This window comes from Camelus ferus, chromosome 31, assembly GCF_009834535.1.
Source record: "Camelus ferus isolate YT-003-E chromosome 31, BCGSAC_Cfer_1.0, whole genome shotgun sequence".
Lineage (NCBI taxonomy): Eukaryota > Metazoa > Chordata > Mammalia > Artiodactyla > Camelidae > Camelus > Camelus ferus.
The window spans coordinates 8,478,710-8,500,545 of NC_045726.1; the positions used below are offsets into that span (position 1 = coordinate 8,478,710).

The 21,836-nt window shown below is 42.8% G+C and overlaps 1 protein-coding gene and 1 long non-coding RNA gene across 2 annotated transcripts in view; one reads left to right on the forward strand and one right to left on the reverse strand.

Annotated features, from left to right (window-relative positions):
• PINX1 (PIN2 (TERF1) interacting telomerase inhibitor 1) overlaps window positions 1–21,836 on the forward strand; it is a 64,516-nt gene that overhangs the window by 20,430 nt on the left and 22,250 nt on the right. The gene's annotated exons all lie outside the window — the stretch shown is intronic.
• LOC116660804 lies at window positions 1,052–20,433 on the reverse strand. Its single transcript, XR_004316443.1, has 3 exons — window positions 19,903–20,433; window positions 14,259–14,262; window positions 1,052–1,064 (listed from the first exon to the last, which is right to left on the reverse strand). It is a non-coding gene; the product is annotated as an uncharacterized LOC116660804 (long non-coding RNA).

Sequence of the window (21,836 nt, forward strand, 5' to 3'; positions counted from 1 at the left end):
ATTGAGGTGTAGTATCTCCTCTGTTGTACAGTACTGTTTGTTTCAAAACCAGAAGATTAGGAATAGGGTGACCGAACTACCCCCCAAAGGAGGTGGCTCCGTAATCCACAATCCTGACTGTTAAGCTGGGCTGTGTTATATACCACGGTTTTTGGTGCTGTTTCCAACTGTAAGAGACAGCTCTGGTTGTAGTTTGGATGTCAAAATATTATAGAGTTTTTGAAATGTGGATTTCTGGAAATAATGAGATAAATATATTTTAAGTTGACCTTATCTGTGAAAGTCTGGGGTGCGTGGTTGCTACAACCATCACTCTGCTCATCTGGCATGTCGTGCTCATGTACCTTTATTGGTCCCAAGGCCAGGCCCTGGCTATAGAGCAAGAAAGACTTGTTCCGTTTATTTCTGACATTTCTCCAGACTGACAGAAACTTTCCCAGGATGGTAGCTATTTGTTATTTCATGTTCTTTTCAAAGACTGTAGAATTACTAGCTATTGGAAATTTTGTTTGGTGATTTCCTTTGTAGGCTGGGGCTGAATTCCTGATCTTTTAGCCCCTTTCTGCACCTGCACGTTTCGCAGTGAGGACAGAGGAAGCAGGCCCGGGAAGGGAAACCTGAGGGTGGTGCCTGAAGATCTCTGCTGAGCCCTGTCAAAGGCGGCCGGGCCGTTAGGAGGAGGTGTCCTACACCAGGCTGTCCTGGATGCTTCATGCTCAAGAGGCTGCTGGAAAAAGCTAGGATCCTCAGACAGCCCTGCTTCTGGCCATCCTCTGCCCCTCAGTGGTTACCGAGTGACATGGGCTAGGCTCTCTGCCGGGTTCACTCAGGACTTGGCATCTGGCTTACCTCAGTCTTCCTCTAGAACTTCTCTCCTTTGGCCATCCTCAGCACATCTGTACCCTCGGGGATACTCTCTCACCTCTGCTCTGCCCTGACAACCCCTGCGCGGTCACACCCTGCGCCTTGACCTCGGCCCCGCCCCGCTCCCTGGGCCCCTGACCATAACCTTTCTGCTCCAGCTCTCCCAGGCTTGCATTCGCGTTGGACTGCTCTTCCAGATCCTTGCATTCTTGGATTCTCCCTGCTGCCAACCTCCATTGCCCTCATTCCTCATCTTTAGAACCCTTCTTGAAATTTTACAGTTGAACAGATCAGGAAAGGAAATATTTATGGGCTTTTGGTGGAACTTTAAAAAAATTTATGTGATAAGCACAGGAAAAGAGATTAGAGGTTTCTAATCCTCTGGCCAAACATCTGTTTGAGGGCTTACTGGTGTTAGGTGCCGTGAGGCTTTCCAGCACTATGCGGTGTCCCTTGACTTTTCAGTGGTGTGGTTATTTGTGATCATGTTAAAGTGAGAGGAACTTCAGAAGTAATTCCTGAGCACTAGCCCAGGCAAAATCTACTTTGGTACACTTGGGGGTAGAGAAGACCACCTTGATGTAATTCTGTGTTTTGTGCGAGAATTAAATCCAGGCACGTCTTGATCTCTCATTCTGATGATGCGTTTGTGATTCTGACTGTTGGTGAGGCTGTGTCGTATCAGGCTGCAGGACCTGCTCGTGAGCCTTGCTTCTCAACGGTGGTTGCGCTTGAATGGCCTAAGGAGTTGTGAAGAAAATGCTCTTGTCAGGGTCCCACCCAGGATGAGTGAAATCCTAAGTTTGGGTTAGGGTCCAGGCATCAGTATTAAAAAAAAGAAGAGAATTTTTTTTTTTAATTAAAAGGGAAAAAAAGCCTACTCATGGGATTCAGGTGATTGTCCCACTGTGTGATGAGGAGTGAAGATTGAGAACCACCAGGAGAATCCCTGCCACATGCCTGTGCAGGTAGAGCTGGCTGTGGTACCAGGACTGTCGCCTGGACAGGGCGTCTCAGTCCTAATGTGTGCGCAGATCCCCTGGGGATTTGCTTAAGCTGTGGATTCTGTTCCATGAGGGTTGGGTAGGGCCTGAGAGTCTGCATTTCTGCAGAGCTCCCGGGCAGCATGCTACATGCTTCACGGTGAGCGCACTGGGCCTCTGCAGTGTTTACATTTGACGCATACCTACTCGTGTGTGTAAGATAGTGTATTTAAATTTAATCACATTTTTAGGCACCAAATGAAAAGTCTTTCTCTGAAGCAGTCGCTTTTAAATTTATCTTTTACACACATTTGGATTCTCCTATATTGAGATAGCTTTTACTGAGGCACGTTTGTGCCTCCCCCGTTGCTAAGTAAACTGTTGCTAAGAAACCGTACCCTGTGAGTTACAACAGCCTTTATAGCTGAGGGCAGGAGTCCTTTGATCACATTTGTTTGAAAATACAACCTCTTGGCTCCTGTTCTCAGTTGGAAGGAATATTGCTTTGTTTTACTCCCTTGACCCCCATAGCAACATTGGCCTCAAGTTGTATTTGGCATTGCCGAGGCCAGGGTGCCGCTGGAGGCCAGATGCCGAAACGTCTCAGAAACCACAGCAGTTTGAAACGTGACAGCAGTAGTGCCTCGCCGGGTGCTCTGGGCAGAGTGCGGATCCTGATCTTACCGTTGTGTCTGGATTTAAAGAACCTTGGGCGTTGTCCACGTCGGGCTTGGGCCGCGTCTTAGCTCTCACGTTAAGCCCAGCCCACTGATTTCTACAACCCCTGACTGTTAAGATAATAGAAATTACAGCTCTATTAAGGATCTATGTGCCAGGCACTGTGCTAGACATGATGTTATCTATGTCATCTTCATACCGGTCCCATGAAGTAGGCATTATTATCACCTTTTTTTTATAGATGTAGACACCCATGGAACCACCACCGCAGTCAAGATAGCTAACATTTCCATCACTCCCCAAGAGGTGCAGTTTTCAAATTCCCAATTTATCCCTTATTATCACCTTTTTAGCAGTGAGGAAACTGAGGCTCAGAAAGGGTTGTACCACGCTCTAGAGTGGCACCAGTGGGGTTGAAATCCAGGTCTCTCTGACTCCAAAGTCAGAGTTCTTCCCCTTACCACACTACTGCCAATGTTAATTAACTTTTTTGCATTTAGAAAAAAAAATCTGCATTTAAATGATTTAATTATGTTTAGAAGTTTTATTTGAGATTTTGTCAAAGGGTGAAAACCGGGAAACCGACGTTGGTGTGCTCTGTGGGTGTGGGTCTGAGCCGCGTTGGCGCGTTTGTGGCTCCTATAACCGCCGTCTGGGTTAAGACACAGAACTGTGCCCTCCCCACAAACATCTCACTCATCCCTCCCCCAGTTATAGTCACACTCCCTCCACACAGTCCTAACGCCAGCAATCACTGCTGCTAATTGACTGTCTAATTCGAAATGGACTATCCTGTATCTGGACTATGTGATCTCTCACACTGTGATGCTGAATCTGCTCACATCGGTAATGATCGGTACCCAGGTTTTAAGAGCTGATGGTAGTTTCCATGATCTGCCTCTTCCACATACCCATACTAGATTTTATGTCTTCTAGCTCATGGATCTTTAGAAAACACCTTGTAGAAATCAGATTTTTGATGTTTTTAAAGTCCAAGCCTATCAGTTAAGTCACTTAATTTAGTAAGTTTGGAATTGTATCAAACTGCAAAGTATTATATAAATACAAGGTGTTACCATAACATGACAGTTTGTCTTCTGTAACGTGTCAGTCTAGGAAGCCCCCTGGGCAGTACTCGGGGCACACTCGTGACGGGGAGGTTGGTGAACTCCTTTAGGCTGCACACGGGACTTGTGTGAAGGCCTGTGTGAGTGTGTGTGTGGATACACAAAGTCCAGTGCTTTCCTCAGGGTTTTCAGAGGAGTCCTTGAATCAAAAAGAAGGTTTAAATCTAGGACTAGGCATAAAAAATTCTCTTCCCAATCCAAAAAAGAATCACTTAAAATGAACTTTTTTTTTGTGAGGATAGTAGGAGTTGCATATAACATATAGAAATAAAAAGAAATTCACATCAAAACAGAACAACCCAGGCTTAACCCAAGATGTCTAGTATACGTTTTTGAAATTTAAATTATGCCTTTTATCCTCTCTCTGACCTTCATACATTTAATGAAGAAATTGATCCGCTGTGGTTTTACATGTGGACTTTCTCATCTGTCATGTACACTGGACAGTGGCCTACTTAAAGAGAGAGGACTTGTGCTCTCCTTGTTTCTAGGTCCCCAGCGTGTCATTGATTCCGTGCTTGGCACATGGTAGGGATTCAGTAAATGAAAATCTCATAAAAAATGAACTTAATTGTTACTCATCTTTAAAATCAAATTTGTATAGCTTCAAGGTTGATTTTTGAAATATTTTTTCTTTTTGAAATGTTTTGATCAATCAATAAATCTCTGAGAATAGGACATTTTCATCAGTTAATTTCCAGTCCAGTGCCAAGCATAATCCACTGGTGTAGCTGGTAGATTTTTGAGAAAGGATTATTGAATGAATGATTGCTTATGCCATTTTATGCTTTCAAAAATCAACCCTGTTTGCTAAAAATTGGCTTTCCGACATTGCATTTCACTCTGGAATGGTTTTTCTCAGGCTTCACTGTTTTTCATTGCAGTAGAAGTTAAAGCCTTCCTGTCTCTCCGGGGACTTCACTTTGACTTTGCTGGCCCATAGTATTCCCTCAAGCCACAGAGGCTGTCCAGGGGCACTGTTTTCTTGCCTGAATCTGGCTGTTCAGAACTACTTGCTTAAACAATGAAAGATCATCTCAAACTACCAACTGCTCAGAAAACTTTTAATCAGCTGTTCTGTGTAATGGTTGGTTGTACATTTCTGATTTCCACATCCTTCCTTTTCCTCACAGTCTTTGTACTGTATTAATTGGAAGACAGTAACTCTGGGTTGGAGTACACCTAAATTGGAGATGTATGCACTTTCTACAGAGACAAAGAAAGGATCGAATATATTGAATTGAAATGACTAGGGCCCCTTGAGACCTGCAGCACATACTTGTGCTGACCAGTGCCTGCCAGGAGTTAGAGATGCGTGCTCACGCACGCATGTGTGTGTTCACACTTGGTTTGCAGGTTGCAGTTGGAGACACTGAAAAACAAATTCCATTAGTTCCTATCTGGTTGAACTTCCTGATACTCCTTTTTTTTCCTTTCCTTCTCTCATTTTTTCCCTCCCCCACCTTCCCAGTTTCCTTCCTCTGTCCAGCTTGTTTCCTGAGTCAGCCTTATCACTAGAGAAAATGCTCCTAAACTGTATCAAGGAGTGAGAGTGTGTAACCAGCATTCCTGCTTTCTCTAAACAACGTGCTTCTGGCATAGGCTTTTGGCAAAATAATTGTCAATTTCTTCACCTTTATGACCTGATTGAATTAGACACCTTGTGAGTATTTTTTTATGCTCTCTCAGGATCCCCAGCTAATGATCATTTTTTTTGCATTCCTCTGACGGCTTTTGGCTTTTTGAACCAAAGCATGACTTCTTTATGGTTTGTGTCCCTTTCTCATCAGTTACCACAAATCTCCCTTTTTTCCCATTTCTAACTGTAATATTTGAAAGTGAATTTCCAGGCAGACCCTTCTGTTTTGGTTGGTTGAATTCATGGGGTATTTTGGACCATTCTTTCTTCTAGTTCTATAAACTACCCTAAGCATCTCATTGGGAAAAGAAGTCTTTTTTTTTTTTTTTAATTTTTTACTTGAAATGTCTTTGAATTGGAGGCTATTTCTCACTAGTTCTGGATTGGCATGTTAATAACCTGTATTTGTGAATTGGGTTGAGTTTTGTAAATGGTTTACAGGATGTGGACTCTTACATTTAAATCTCCCTGTTTCGTGCAAACCTCTGTCACCCTGCCTCCCCTCCTCACCCCAGATCTGGCATCACCATTCAGAAGCTGAGCAGCTCTCCCAGCCTAGTATCTGCGAAGATAATCTTATAGTGAAAAACCTTTTAGTTAGAGATAAATTTAAACTAAGCCTACAGACAAGCTAAATAACACATTTAAGATCTGTAGTTTATTTTTTGCCAGCAGTGATGACTTCAGTAATTCTTGTCATTATTTTGACCATTGATAACAGAGTAAAAATTCAAAATAATTTCTCTAAGCTGGGAAATTTGGCCAAAATTAAATGGAAGAAATTTTGTGAAGCTATGTAAAGTCTCATTTAATCCTGGAAAGAACTAATTTGGTACCATTTGAATGAGAATTGACTTAGAGGCCAGAGCATATAATCTGACTACAGGTTTAACTTAAGCCAAAATGTGCAGTCTGGCCACCGTCCTGAGAGTGCAGGCTTGGGCAGCTTTAGAAGCAACTCAAAGCAGCAGGGCTTTTGCATGGTTTCTGCACTGGTGACAGTTTTTGAACTGTCCTGTTCAGGCCTGGGTGCCGTGTTTTATAAGAATGTATTCTGAGAATGACATTAGGGACAGAGCTATCTGGAGAGCATGCTGTGCACAGAAACGATCAGATGAGCAGTTACGAGATTCTGCCTGCACCACAGGAAGATGCTGACTTGGAACAGTTTCAGTGGTCCCCTAGAAAAGGAACAGATTTGTTTGTTAAGCTTCAGAGGACGAACTGATGGGTGGAATTCATGGAAAGATTTCTACTCAGAGGAAGGAAGCAGCATGGGTGGCAGAGCTGGCCAGCTGCATAGGAGGTACCTCCAGGTGAGTTCCTGGAGGCATCCTTATAATAGGTAAGAATCGGAACTAAAGGCATGTGAGCACTTCCAAGTCTAAGGTTCTGATTCTGGAGTAAGGAGAGCACATGAAATACTTAAATTTGAAATGGTCCTTGACTTGAAGGTGCACATCTTCCGAGACTACAAAGGAAGGGACGTTACTTGGATTCCTCTCCTTGATTCTCATGTACTTGGGCAGTTTTGGTTGTATCTGCTTATCTTCTTTATCCAGGAGATGAATGTGAAAAGAATTTGGTTTGTTCAGTTAAGAAATCAAATAATATTGAGGTAAAATAGCGAGTTGTCCTAGCGATTCAGGACTTAAAAGCGTGATTAGAAACATTGAACGTCGAGGTGCAGGTGGTTGTGGATATCCCTATTTTATCTGTAAACTTAGTTTTCTTATTTATAAAATGAGAATGTTGAATTATATGTTCTGTTGTAGATTCTGTTTTCCAAAGATGGCCCCCGTGATACCTCCCATTCCACACACTCTTCTAGCTTGACCCCCTCGGCACTTTCTCACCAGAGGATGGAGCCCAGTCCCCTCCCTCCGTCTGGGCAGGCTGGTGACTTGCTCGTAGCCCTTGGAATGTAGCGGTGGGGATACTGTGTGACCTCTGAGGCCTTGTCAGCTAGAGTGCTTGTTCTTGAAGCCATCAGCCTTCGTGTAAGCAGTCCAGCTGCCCTGAGTCCCCAGACTGTAAGAAAGCCCAGAGCCCAAACTAGTGTACGCAGAGGAACCATGACAGGAGAGTCATGCAGGTGCCCCAAGACTACTTGGAGACTAGAGGTGCCTGGCCCGGCCCTCTGTTAGGCCCACTCTCATGACTTTGACAGCAGCACATTAGAGAGACCCTGAGCAGCACCACGTACCCAAGCTCTTCTTGAATTGCTGATCCATAGAAATGCTGTGTGATAATGAAATGATTGTTACTGCTGAATTTGGGAGGGAAGGAGAGAGGGTTGTTACCTAGGTAACTGAAATGGCTCCCCAAGGAGCCATCATTCTGTGGTCCTGTGATTATACCAGGAAGAACCATCTTAACCAGTAGAAGGAGGAAATGTCTGAAACATGTGTAGTTTTGTTTTCTTTTTCTCTTTCACAGAAAGTATAGTTTGTTGGTACTTGTTGGTGGAAAAGCAAAAAAAAAGCTTCAAAGTTACAACAGTTTAACCATTCTGTAGTTGTTGAGTACCTGGAGTGTCCTAGTTACTACTCTAATTGCTGAAGCTCCAAAGACAGTAGGCCCCGGGTCCCCTTCAGAGAATTCATGGTCGGGGAGATAGGTGTCTTGAACATAGTGTAAAAAGCTCTCTGTGGAAACTGAAAGTTCCAATAGAATCTATTCTACAGTGTATTTTCCCCAGAGCAACTTGAAGTGATCTTTGGAAAATGTAATTGAGATCATGTCACTACTTTGTTCAAAGCCACCCCGAGTTCCCTGTCACCCTCCGAGTGGACGGTCAGCCCTGACAGTGGCTAGAATCCTCCTGGCCTCCCACGCCTCACACACACTGTCCTGCCATCCCTCGTCTTCTGTCTTCCCCGCCTGCGCTGCTCTTGCCCTTCCCGCTTCCTTGCTCTTCCTCCAGGACTCCTGGGACACTCCTGCCTTATGCTTAAGCACTCCATGGTCCTCTGCAGGGAATGGTTTGCTCCCTGCCTCCTTCACATTTGTGTGCAAGTGTTCTCTCCATTGGTCTTCCTTGGTTACCCTATAGTTGAAAGCACAAACAGTAACAACAAAAAATCTCTGATATTCTTGTACCCTCTTCTTTGCTGTGTTTTTCTCCATAGCAGTTATCACCATCTGATGCACTGAATAGTTCTCTTGTGCCATCTGCCTTCCCTTAGACTGGAAGCCCCTCGGGGGCAGGGGCTTGTATTCCCTAGCTTCTAGGACCAGGCCTGGCACGGAGTAGGTTCTTAGTGAAGTTTTTGTTAAAATGAGTTCAGCTGTTGAAGCTGAACATGGTGGGAACACAGACCCAAGTGCCATCAGTTTTTACCAAGGCTGTCAGGAGAGGTTGCAGAGAACTGTTGGTGGATCTGGGCCCAACGGGCAGGAGTCTCTGAATGGACAAGGCACAGAAAAGAAGACATACCATGAACTACAACCTTTCCCAGGTCTCAGACTCATGCCAGTGGGGCCCAGACCTGTGACTGTAAGTGTGTAAGTAAGTCTTAAAAGTCGAAAGACAACAGGGAGTTAGGGAAGCTGATACCCTGTCTGAAAGTATCCAAGATTCACAAAGTGATAATGATGATGAAGGTGGTTGTGGTGGTAGAGCCCCTTCAGGACAGTGAAACAGGTTTGTGGTGTTGTCTAATGCAGACTACTAGTTTGTAATCGTTTATTTATTTGGTAGGGAGAAATCTGGGCAGATTTATGTGCTTAAGAGTGGAATTGCATTGCAGAGACCAGCTGCTTAGACCCGTCTTGTGGAGTGTGCTCAGCAGTCTACAAATATATTTAAGATGTGCTTTCTGTCTCCTGAATGTGTGAATATTCACACTTGTCCTCTGTAGGAACTTGTGCTCCTCTCATATCTGAGCTTTGACTTCTCTGTGCTTTGGTGCCTGTCAGAGGCCTGGAGATGGGCAAGAGCTCAGAGAACTCGTGGCACCGTGGACAGCTGCCTGACTGGAGGGAGGTGGGTGTATAAATGGCGCCTTAGATGAGGTTCCCGCTGGCCTCGTCTAATTCAGAGTGCTGGTGAAATCATTCCAAGTGAGTAAGAAGCATTACATAGCTGGATTTTCTATTGAGCACAGCTTTTGATAAAAGCAAGAAGAGCTGGGTATTGACTTTTGGTGCCTGTTCTATCAGTGGTCTGTTAATCAACAGAGGATAAATTATTGCTCTTCAGAAACAGGAAAGGATCCCCCTTGGCTTGAAGGCATTTCCACCTTTCTTCTCTTTGTGTTTTCTCTTTATTGGGAGAGGATCTTTCCTCCAGCCACTTGCTCCTTGGGGGTTTTGTTAAGGACTGAAGGGAAACTGAAGGGAGCTCCTTTGATTTATCTTCCATCCCTTCCTTTTGGTCACTCCACAGGGCTAAAACAGCCGAGTTGGCTTTAATATGTCGCCATTAGAGACCCAACATTAGCTGGAATAAACCATCATGCCTCACAATGAAAAATGTCCCCTGATTGGCTAATTAATCAGTCAAAGGGGAATGACATGGCTCTCGGCTTGAGGGACTCTGCTAGAGAGAAACAGGCTGTTGATAAATGGTTTTCCAACAAATTCATATATCAAGGAAACTTAGTCATTTTTTAACTATAGTTTGTGTGACTGCAATTTTTTCCAACTTTTCCTTTTCTGCTGCTCTTGCTGTTTAGGCTGCATTTTTTGTTGTTGTTGATAGAAAAATATGGGATTTTAGATATAAGAATATAAATGCCTTCTCCTTACTCGTGTTTGTTAGTCTGATTGGTTTTGACTGTGTGTTTATCAGGAGGTGAAAATCAGATAGCTTTTTCCAAAATAATCTGTGAATTATAAATTTCTTGGCTTCCTTTGAGGTTAAGATCTTCGGATTTCTGGTCCGCACTGCCTGCGTTTGAATCCTGATTCTATCAGTTGCCAGCAGGGAGATACTGGGCAGATTACCTAACCTCTCTGTGCTTTAATTTCTTCATCTTTGATACGGGGATAATAAACTATCACCTAATAGGGCTGTCGTGAGGATTGAGTGATCTTATCTGTAGAGCCTTTGGAACAGTTCCTCTCACAGAGTGATTACTCGTTAAATAGTTATTGTTTTTTAAATTCAAAGTAATATATGCACATAGATTTAAAAAATGAAGCTGCACTGGACACAAAGAACAGCAGCCTTCAGTCGGGCCCTCTCCTCTTCAGCTCCTAAGCCTGCTCCGTGTAGCACCTTCGGTTCTTATGTGGTGTTTATATGGTAATTATCTGATGGTATTTATCTTCATATTTAAAAGAAAAATCTTACATTGTCTTTCTGATGTGTTAGTTTTTAACATTGTCTGGGCTTTTATTTTGGTAGGTTAGGATTTAGGCCCATTACCACTCAAAATACTGATGTACTGTACTTACCAGTTAATGTAGTGTTTGTTTATATTTTTGTCAGTACTATGTCAGTATTGTTCCCTGCTAAGCCAAGCAGTATGCTGTGACTGCATTTCCTCTTACAGTTTTGTGTTGTTTGTGGGGACAGAAGACGTGTCCACGTAGTTTTTCCCATGCACTCTACCAGCCCCTTCGTGCACAGCTCTGCCGGGTCAGGCACACCTGGTAACCTGTCACTCCGTCTTTCCCCAGGAGGCTGCCCTCCTGGGATGCCGTCTGCCTGCTGGCTCTGGCCTGGCTGTTGGTTTGCTCTGCCCTGTCACCCTAGACAGTCCCCTCTGCCCTGCTTCTCCCACCTCCCCGTCCCTGCTTCTCCTCCCCGGTCTTCCAGTAGCTTCCTGAGAGAGGGTGCAGTTCTGGAAATCTCTATCATAATGTCATGGCAGGGTGTGTGGGTATAGAATTCTGGATTGAAAATCATTTTCTTTCAGAATTTTGAAGGTGTTATCTGGTGTCTTCTGATATCCGTTGTTGCTGTTTTTACTTCCGTCCATGCACATACCTGTTTTCTTTGTTTGTAGGCTCTTCTTCTCCTTGAATTTCTAAAATCTTGTGGAGATGAGACTGGGTTGGGTGTTTTTAGTCACTGGACACTCGGTCAACCTTCCATTGAGAGGATTCATGTTCTTCTGTCCATTCTGGAAAATTACCTTTTATTCATTCTTTAGTTTTTTCCCCTTTGTTTCCTCTGGAAATCATTAGTTAAGTGGTGGACATCTTAGATTATTCCTCAGATTTTTCTCATTTTTTTGTCTACTATTTTTCTATATTTTTGTTCTACTTTGGGGAGATATTCTTGATTTTACCTTCCAACCTTTCTATTAAAAATGTAAGTTTTGCTCTTACATTTTTAATTTACCAGAGCTATTTTTTATCATCTGATTATTCCTTTATATTTCCTTATTTTTAAGTAGCATCTTGTTCTTGTTTCATGGGTACAGTATGTTCCCTTGCCTCTGAGTACATTGTATAAGGATATTTAGGGTTGTTTTTCTGCCCTTTACCCCTGAGCTCCTTTACTTTTTTTGGTTTTGGTTTGTTTCTTTCATGCTGGAAGGTTTCCCCTTGGCCTGACATCACCTGGCCTCTGCTCTGTAAGTCAGTCAGTGAGCGGCTGGCTGGCGGCTCTGTCTGCACAGGCGGAGCCACTCAGCTGGTGAGTTCCGCTGCACAGTGAGTGATCGGGGTGAGCTGGCTTTTTCCTTGGGGAAACCCCAGATGCCAGAATTTTGGCAGGGCTTTTCTTCATTGTGGTCCGGTTTCCCTACAGAGGTGGTCCTCCTTGGGGAACATGGCCTGGGTTCTGGTCAGGGATGGGGCGGGGAGCTCACCCCCTGGGCTGCAGCTCAGCAGAGCTGCTTCTGTGCAGCAGAGCCTCTCAGGCTCAGTCTTCGCAAGGAATGATCATCCATCAGTTCTGAACTGTAAACTGTTTCATCTCAAAAAACTTGGGCAGGGGTGTTGTTTTCAAATACTGGCCCTGGCAGCATTCCGATTTTAAAACTAAAACAAAATCTTACCCTCTTTGTTATTCGGATTTACTTCCTGATAAGGTATCTTTAAACAGGATTGGCCTAGGAATAATCTAGATTTTAAATATGGATTCATCAGATTTCTGTTAACTGCCTCTGTACCATCTCCCAAGGCAATAGAAATAAAAGCAAAAATAAACAAGTGAGACCTAATCAAACTTACAAGCTTTTGCACAGCAAAGGAAACCATAAACAAAATGAAAAGACAACCTACAGAATGGGAGAAAATATTTGCAAGCGATGCCACTGACAAGGGCTTAACTTCTAGAATATACGAGCAGCTCGTATAACTCAATATCAAGAAAACCAAACAACCCAATCAAAAAAATGGGCAGAAGACCTAAATAGACATTTCTCCAAAAAAGTCATACAGATGGCCAGTAGGCATATGAAAAGGTGCTCAACTTGGCTAATTATTACAGAAATGCAAATCAAAACTACAATGAGGTATCACTTCACACCAGTCAGAAGGGACATTATTAAAAAGGCTACAAATAGCAAATGCTGGAGAGAATATAGAGAATAGGGAACTCCCCTACACTGTTAGTGGGAATGTAAATTGTGCAGCCACTATGGGGAACAGTATAAAGGTTCCCTTAAAAACTAAAAATAGAGTTACTGTATGATCCAACAGTGCCATTCCTGGGCATACATCTGGAGGGAACTCTAAAATTTGAAAAGACACATGCACCCTAATGTTCATAGCAGCACTATTTACAATAACCAAGACATGGAAGCAACCTAAGTGTCCAACAGATGACTGGATAAAGAAGATGTAATATATACATACAATGGAATACCACTCAGCCATAAAAGAGAATGAAATAATGCCATTTGCAGCAGCAACATAGGTGGACCTAGAGATGATCATACTATGTGAAGTCAGTCAGACAAAGATGGATATCACATGATACCATGTATATATGGAATCTAAACTATGATGCAAATAAACTTACAAATGAGAAACAGACTCAGACATATAAAACAAACTTATGATTTTCAAAGAGGAAAGGGTATGGGGGAGGGATAAATTAGGAATTTGGGATGAACAGATACAAACTACTGTATATAAACAGATAAACAACAAGATCCTACTATAGCACAGGGAACTATACTCAGTATCCTGTAGTAAACCATGATGAAAAAGAATATATATGTATGTGTGTATATGTGTGTATGTAAACTGAATAACTGCTGTACACCAGAAACTAGCACAACATTTCAAATCAACTATACTTCAATTAAAAAAAAAAAGTTAAAAAAAAAAGCCTCTTGTTCTTGGCACTAAAGGTGCAGCAGGAAACAGAGCAGACAGAAGCCCGGCCTCAGGAGCCTGTGCGTGGTGACCCCTTCAGGGAAGGTCTCCTCGCCGAGGGCTCTCTTTTCACCAGCCTCTGTGTTTGTCTGAATCTGCCATCACCGTGTTCTGCCTTAGCATGTTACCTCTTTTCTTTATCCCTTTAAGAGTGTCTGTCTTACTCTTCTGCCCCTTAGACAGTGGCCATGACTTGTGTCCATTCGTAGGCCCTGGCCCAGTGTCCCTAATAGTTGCTTACTGAGAAACTAGATAACTGTGAGTGAGCTGGTATAATTAAATCAACTGAACTTTTTTTTTTTTTTAATACTCCTGGGAATCAAAATGTATTGTTTTAATTGTAGGTTAATTTTCCTGCTTCTTAATTGATAACTATATATAAGATTTGTTAAGTTTCTGGTTACTTTATTCACTTTATTGAATTTACTTTTTTTTTTTTTACAAATTTACTTCCGTAATTATGGAAATCTATTTCAACAGAAAGAAGTCTTTTTCAGTGTTAATAAAGAACCTATTTCAAGGATCAATCTTAGTAACAGTAAAAGTAGAACAATCAGACTTCATGTGCACCTGACACAGGCAGGATGAACCTGTGGCATATTCTTGCTATAAAAAGTTGAACCTAAACTTAGTTAGGTCTCTGGTAGTAACTTTCATTCACAGAAAATATAGGATATAGCTTACTGACCTCATAAGGAAACAAATAAATACCCAAAATGTGGAAATTGTCTCAAATAATGGGCCTGATTTCAGCAACAAATCAGTGGCATGAAAAAAAAAATGAGATTGTCAGGGAGAGAGAGACCCAGATAGAAAGACCCTCAGAGAGATGAGTCACTAGGTGGAACGCGTGGGCCTGGTTTAGGACCTGACTGGAACCACAAGAAGACCTCCATGACAGCCGGGGAAGCTGGTTTTTGGACTGTGTGTTAGGTGATATTATTGTCAGTTGTGTCAGGTGTGCTAATGGCATTGGGATTGCGTAAGAAAACTCCCTAATGTTTAAGAGATCCATGCTGAGGGAAGTAGGTGTGGAATGACTGTGTCTGGGACTTGCTTTAAAATTGCATTAGCAAATTACATGTGGCAAAACCTTGCTAGCTGTCAACGGGACTGTTGAGGGGGTCACTAACTTTGTATATATTTCAGTTTTCAATATAAAAAATTTGTTAAAGAACCTACTAATAATATCCTTTAACATTTATTTAGCTCTGTTCCAAGATTGGTTTAATTATTTTGTGTGGTGGGTTCAAGATGTCATGGTCATTCGTCAAGTGTGAAGTTGTTAGTGCCCAGTGTATTTTTGTCCTACTATGTCCTGGTTTGCTCCTCCCTTAAATCCTTTCAATAAGTCTTCTTGTCATCTGTGTTAATATTAATAGAAATCAAGGAGAGAAGCCAGGGGAGAGAGGGAATGAAAATAAAGGTGGACAAAAGATATTTGCCACAGGAGAATAGGTATTTTGATTCTCTCACAGACTGGAATTCCCTGTTCTTCGAGCACGTTAGCCCCCAGGCCTAGGGGTCGGCCACGTTCCTGACTCGTGGTTCATCACCCTGATTGTGTGGGATGGAGATGTGGTTTAGCAACAAAAGCGTCCTTGATTCCTCCCAGGGCCACTTTCATCTGTCTGCTTGTGCAGCTTGGGAAATCTAGGTCTGAAAGCAGAGCTGGAAGTGAGAGGAAGGGAGATTTCGGGATGTAGGGTAGCTTAGAGGGTTTTGTCATCATTTGGATTCTGGCAAAGAGACTACAGTCCCACAATGGCAGCAAATTTAAAAAGTGGTGATTTTATCACAGGACTAAGGAGTAGAATGCACAGCTGTTCCAGGTCTGGAATATCCAAATTTGATTGGTGTTCCGGGAGTGAAAGTTACTTTCCTAGTGAAGTTTTACCCCTGTATGTGGAGTGGGAAGTTCTGAGGCAGTGGCCTTTAGTGCGTGAGTAACTCAGTTGTGTGATGTCCCAGAGGTCCGTGTCATCAGCCCAGGTGACCCAGGCGTTGTCAACTCCCTGAGCTTATTCCCGAAGTTGTTCTTGTGCCTCTGGGGAGGGAGTTCCCGGACTTGTGTGTGATGGGGGGTTATGGCTTGTTCCCTTGCTCCTCCATCCTCCACGCCGGCTTTTTGTTTGCTTATTTCTTTGAAGTCTGTGGGTTCCTTTCTTTATCTTCATTGTGCATTTTTCAGTTTGTCAATAAAGACAGACTCATGACTTGTCATGACTTGTAACACATTTTGTGTCTTTTACTTCCCTTTCACAAGGGACAGGGCTATAAGTTGGCTGCATTTCAGTAGCTCCATGCCATGATAGGATGTTTTCTTTACCACTTTCAGTCAGGACGCTGATGATACATCCATGGTCAGTGACAGAAGTACTTCTATGTTTTAGGCAGATTTGTTTGTCTGGTAGTTAGGATTCTTGAGATACTGATCGTAAGCTCAAAGCATCCAGAATCAGATCAGAATGACAACAGACATTCTAATCTATGGGGTTTGGTGTAGTTCAGTGAGTATGATTGTTTTAAAAACCAGAAAACTTCAGTGCAAGTCCCAGGTCTGTCACTTAACCTTCGATGTGACTTTGGGCAGGTTGTGGGGTTTTAGAACTGAAAGGGACCGGTTAGTTCCTTCCTTGACTTTCAGAAAAGGAAATTGAGGTTTCTGGTGGTTAAGCTCAACCACAGGCTGGGTGAGAGGATTCATTCTTCATGTCGGGGGGAGGGACCGTTCCACTCCCTGGCGCTTACCCGCTCTGTGCTTCTGCCTCCTCATCTGGACATAATGAGTGGAGCAGTGTATGCGACAGCACTTCTGAGACTTGTTAAGACATAAAGCAAACCTAATTACCCCCCCACCACCAAAAAAAAAAAAAAAGACATAAAGCAAATGTCAAGAGTGGCAGTATCTTTGAAATGATAAGAAGTAAGTACAGGCAAATAGCTGGATTGTAGCCATCTGCTCCTGCTTTAGTGTCTGAGAAATTGAGTTTGAGGTGCAATTTTGTAAGCCAGCAGTGCAGATCCATCCCATTTCTTTATTTACTCCCACCTTCTCTCTCTGCAGGAGGAGGCGTGATTCACCTGTGATATTAGGAAGAATTCACTTAAGTTTTTCTGTGTTCTAGCATTCCATTTCTTAGTAGCAGCATGTATATAAAATATATTTGTCTCTGGCTGAGCTTGTGATAATAGAAGGTGGAGCTGGAGAGACCGATGCAGGGATCCCGCGAGGTGGCAACTCTGAGCTGAGGGCCTTCTGTGCAGAGAGAGTGCTGGACCAGATTTACTGCCCGCACACTTAGTTACAGGGGCCCTGCCCGCGAGCACCTGTCAGGTGCTGTGACTGGAGGCCGTGGGAAGGTGGGGAGGGGGAAGTGCTGTCCTTTTCTTCTGAGGCTCATGTAACCTTAAGAATTTGTACTTTATTCTCAACCAGATTGTGTAGATAAACTCCATTCTATTCTAGTTAACCATGACCAGGAGAAACCCACTTTACTCATAACAGCGCTTGCAGTAAAAGAACCACAAAATGATTGTCGTTGACCTTGTATACAACAGTGCGGTGACGTTTGGGTGCATCGGTGTAGTTTAGCAACAGGGTCACCCTTCAGTCGGCAAGTGCTTTCATCCATATGCAGTGTGAAGTGTTCACCAAACCCTAAGACTCGTGCCAGATAACAAACTCTGACTAGGTGAAGTCCCTACCTCCAGGGTCGCACTTTGTGGAAGTGACGGTATAGATAGAAAAATGTAATTTAAACTAAAACTGAGAAGAACAAAAATCTTAAAGAATGGAAATGGCAAATGTGAAAACAGGGTTGGATAGTGGGCAGAGCACAGATTTGGTGTGGACCTGGGTCTCAGTCTTGACTCGGCCCTGTGATGTATGCGACGTTAGGCAGGAATTTTACCAGCTCTTCAGAGAGTCCCCTAGTGACAAATAGCCCAGCAAGGACTACCTAGACTCCAGCACGGAGCAAGTTCCCTGTTCAGCTTTGTTGGAAAGTCACCCTAACTCGGAAAAAAATAACCTGCTTTTCCCAATACAATTTCTAAGATCCGTGTTCAGATCCTTAGTCCTTAAACACCGTCCTCTGATCCCATCGGCTGACTTCCTACCTCATGGTCCCTGGCTGCTTGCTCAGTCGCCAGACCCCTTCATGCAGACACACACAGATGCCTTGGCCACTGCACCCCGACTGGGAGAGAGGCAGTGGGTGGGTTAGCCTGGGCTCGTTGCCCACTGGCTTTGGCCCACGTGTCTGTGCTTTTCCCTGCACACTTCCTCTGGGTTGGGCCACTCACCTGCACATTTCAGACCCTGTCAGAGGTGGACTTTCATAAGCCAGGCAGATGCGGTGGGAACGAACGGGAGTCTTAGGGCAGCAACAGAAGGCAGAGTAAGATGGATAGCAGGGCCTGGCTGGTGGAAAATGAAACGCGCTGACAGATCTGTTTGTCCTGTAGTGTAAAAGCAACAACTCCGAAATGCTTCAGGCGTGAACGCACGTTTTGAAGACTTGTCAGTTTTACTGAGACTGTCTTTGTCTTATATTGATAACGTATTCAAATATAGGTAATAGTATAAAACATAAATGCAGGTTTATCATACATTTAGCAGAGCCTGCCATTTTCTGTTTTTTCTTCTCTCCAAACAGTAGAATAGATTCCAAATGCAATGAAATGAAATAGAGAAAAATAAAGAAACCTTTCTCTAAATATTGTAGTTTATTCAAATAAATTGTAAATATCATGCTGCCCTTATCACTTTTCTACGAAAATAGGAAGAGTCCTCATCTCTGATTTCTTTTCTGTAAAAGTGTGTTTAGATACAAGCTCCCACTTTCTTACAGTTCATATAATGGAAGGGACAACTTTTCTTACAGAGAGAGAACAGAAAGTGATGTACAGACAAAATATGTAACTTGTGCGTTATAAATAATCCCTAACCAAACTAACAGCCCAGGATGGGGGAGGATTAGGGAGGCAGATAGCGCTTTCTCCGACCACTGGTGCTGAAGGTTTGCGTGCTGATTGTTCTAATTTCAAATAATTACTTCTTGTGCACAGTTTGGGAAAACTGAGTATTTTCTGAGAAGCTGACACTAGGAGGAGCTCCTGAGCAGTGATTTAGTCCTCCAGTTCTCAGCTCCAGTTCTTGACAGGCAGAGGGGTTACCTGTGAGCAGGTTTAAAATGCATATTGTAGGTTGGCTAGACCCTAGAAGTAGGAGTTTTTAACTGGCCCATAGATAATTGCAATTCAGAAACACTGACTAGGCCATTAGACTTGAAAGAATTGACCTCTTCTGAGTTAGGGTGGTTTTCCCCTCCCTGAGAAAGTTGCAAGAGCAGTTGATGAGGATATGGAAGGATTTCCATTTGAAACAGCTTATTGCCAAAGGACTTTTCCTAAATACCCACCAGTACAGTTTTTGAATTGCCTGATTGGCATTTAATAATCAGGAGTCCTACGTGTAAGCCTTGAGTGATAACAAGAAATTATATTATGTTTCTTTTCTTTCTTTCTTGTTGGGGGATGAGGTAATTAAGTTTTACTTATTTTTTTGGTGGAGGTACTGGGGATTGAACCCAGGACCTTGTGCATGCTAGGCAGGCACTCTACCACTAGGCTATACCTTTCCCTTGCTTCTTTTCTTTAATAATTTCCATTTTATGTTTTCTTCTATGTATGTGTCAATGGAAAATATACCTTCATATTGACTTTTTAACCAACTGGTAAAAAGAATATGTTGCCACAATACCTCGTTCTGAATTGTTTCCAGTCATCTTTAGGCAGATGGATCTGAGAGGGCATGGAATTCAACTGTAAATAAGTCCTTGGGGCTGATGATTGTGATTTTCTCAGCATTTCAGCAATACATGCATGCACAGACTGTAGTGGGTGTTGAAAGCTCTACCCAGGTCACATGTACTCTAGGGGAAGTGAAGTTTTCCAAAAGTTCGGCTGACTAGTTTACTTGAAGAAAGCCCACCGGGGTCATACAGTCTTGTCAGAAGCACGTCTGTTGATAGGACTAATCCAGAGTGGACTCTGTCTCACCATCTAGCCTTCATTTTTAGTGTAGCTCTTACTCCTGAAAAATCGAGGTAAATACTTCTATTTTCTCTACTTAAAAATACTTGCTTTGGGTTCTGAATCATGATGGCGTAGTAGGAGGATCCTGAGCTCACCTCCTCCCATGGACACGTCAGTACCACAGCTGCGTGTAGAGGAGCTGCCTCTGAGAATGACCTGAAAACTAGCAGAACAGATTTTCTACAACTGAAAAGGCCACACTGAGACAGGTAGGAGGAGCAGAGACGCGGTCCAGGCAGAATCCGGCCACCTGGTGTGCTGACCCATAAGCTGAAGGGATATCACAGCCACGGAGGTCCCCCATGAGGAGCGAGGGGTTTGAGCCCCTCATGGGGCTCCCCAGCCCAGGGGACCCGCACTGGAAGGTGAACCCCTGTAACGTATGGCTTTGAAAATTGGTGGGGCTTATGTCCAGGAGAGCTGGAGGGCTGTAGGACACTGAGACCCTGCTCTTAAAGGGCTCATGTACAAGTTCGCTTGATCCAAATCCCAGCACAGAGGCAGTAGATTGAAAAGTGCCTGGAGGAGATGATTGATGGTGTCAGAGCTGTGCTAGAGGGGCAGGGATCTGGCTGGACCTCCTCCAGGGACAGAAGTGATAGTGCTTTTTTTTTTTTTTTTTAAACTTTTTCCACTTAGCTGGCTTAGCACTGGTAGATGCCATTTCTGTCACTCTCCATTGGCCCAGCTAAAACAGTACACCCTACTCCAGCGTTCCCTTTAGGACCCCAAAATACATTGAGACAAATAAAAATGGAAACACAACACTGCAGAATCTATGGGATGCAGCAAAAGCAATTCTAATAGGGAAATATCGAGCAATACAGGCCTACTTCAGAAAACAAGAAAAATCTTAGACAACATTAAACCTTGCACCTAAAGGAACTAGAAATAAAAGAACAAAACCCAAAGTTAGTAGAAGGAAGGGAGTAATAAAGATGAGAATGGAAATAAATGAAATAGAGACTTAAAAAACAATTGAAAAGATCAATGAAATTAAGAACTGGGTCTTTGAAAAGATAAACAAAATTGATAAACCTTTAGCTAGACCATCAACAAAAAAGAGAAAGGGCCTAAATAAATAAAATCAGAAATGAAAGAAGAGAAGTTACAACCACAGAAATACAAAGGATAAGAGATTACAATAAACAACTATACACCGACAACTGAGAAGAAATGGATAAATTTCTAAAAACATATGGTCTTCCTAGATCGAATCAGGTAGAAATAGAAAATCTAAACAGACTGGTCACTAGAAATGATATTGAATCAGTAATCGAAACACTCCCAACAGACGGAAGTCTAGGGCCAGATGGCTTCACAGGGGAGTTCTCACAAACATTTTAAGAAAAGTGAATTCCTGTTCTTCTCAAACTATTCCAAAAAATTGGATAAGAAGGGACTCTTTCAGACTCACTCTATGAGGCTGGTATTACTCTGATACCAAAACCAGATAAAGACATTACAAAAAACATAGTGACGCACATGATGCAAAAAGTCCTCAACAAAATATTAGCAAATCAAATTCAACTGTATATTAAAAGGATTCATACACTGTGATCAAGTGGGATTTATCCCATGGATCCAGGCTGCTTCAGTAGCTGCAAATCCAGTCAGTGTGTTACATCACATTAATATAATGAAGGATAATTAATGCAATAAAGGATCAGAAAAATCATTTGACAAAATTCAACATCTGTACTTCAACGAAGTGGGTGTAGATGGAACATGTCTCGACATGAAGAAAGCCATATACGACGTGCCCACAGCTAACAATACTCAAGGGTGAAAAACTAAAAGCTGTTCTTCCAAGATCAGGAAGAAGACAAGGATGTCTGCTCTCACAACTTTTATTCACAGTGGTGGTGTAAGTTCTAACCACAGCAATTAGGCAAGGAAAAGAAATGAAAGGCATCCAGATTGGAAAGGAAGAAGTACAACTGTCCCTGTTTGCAGATGACATGGTACTGTGTATAGAATGCCCTAATGACTCCACCATAAACTATGAGAACTAATAAGTAAATTTAGGAAAGTTGCAGGATACAAAATCAATATACAGAAATGCGTTACATTTCTATACACTAATAGTGAACTATGAGAAAGAAATTAAGAAAACAGCCCCATTTACAGTTGCATCAAAAAGAATAAAATACCAAGGAA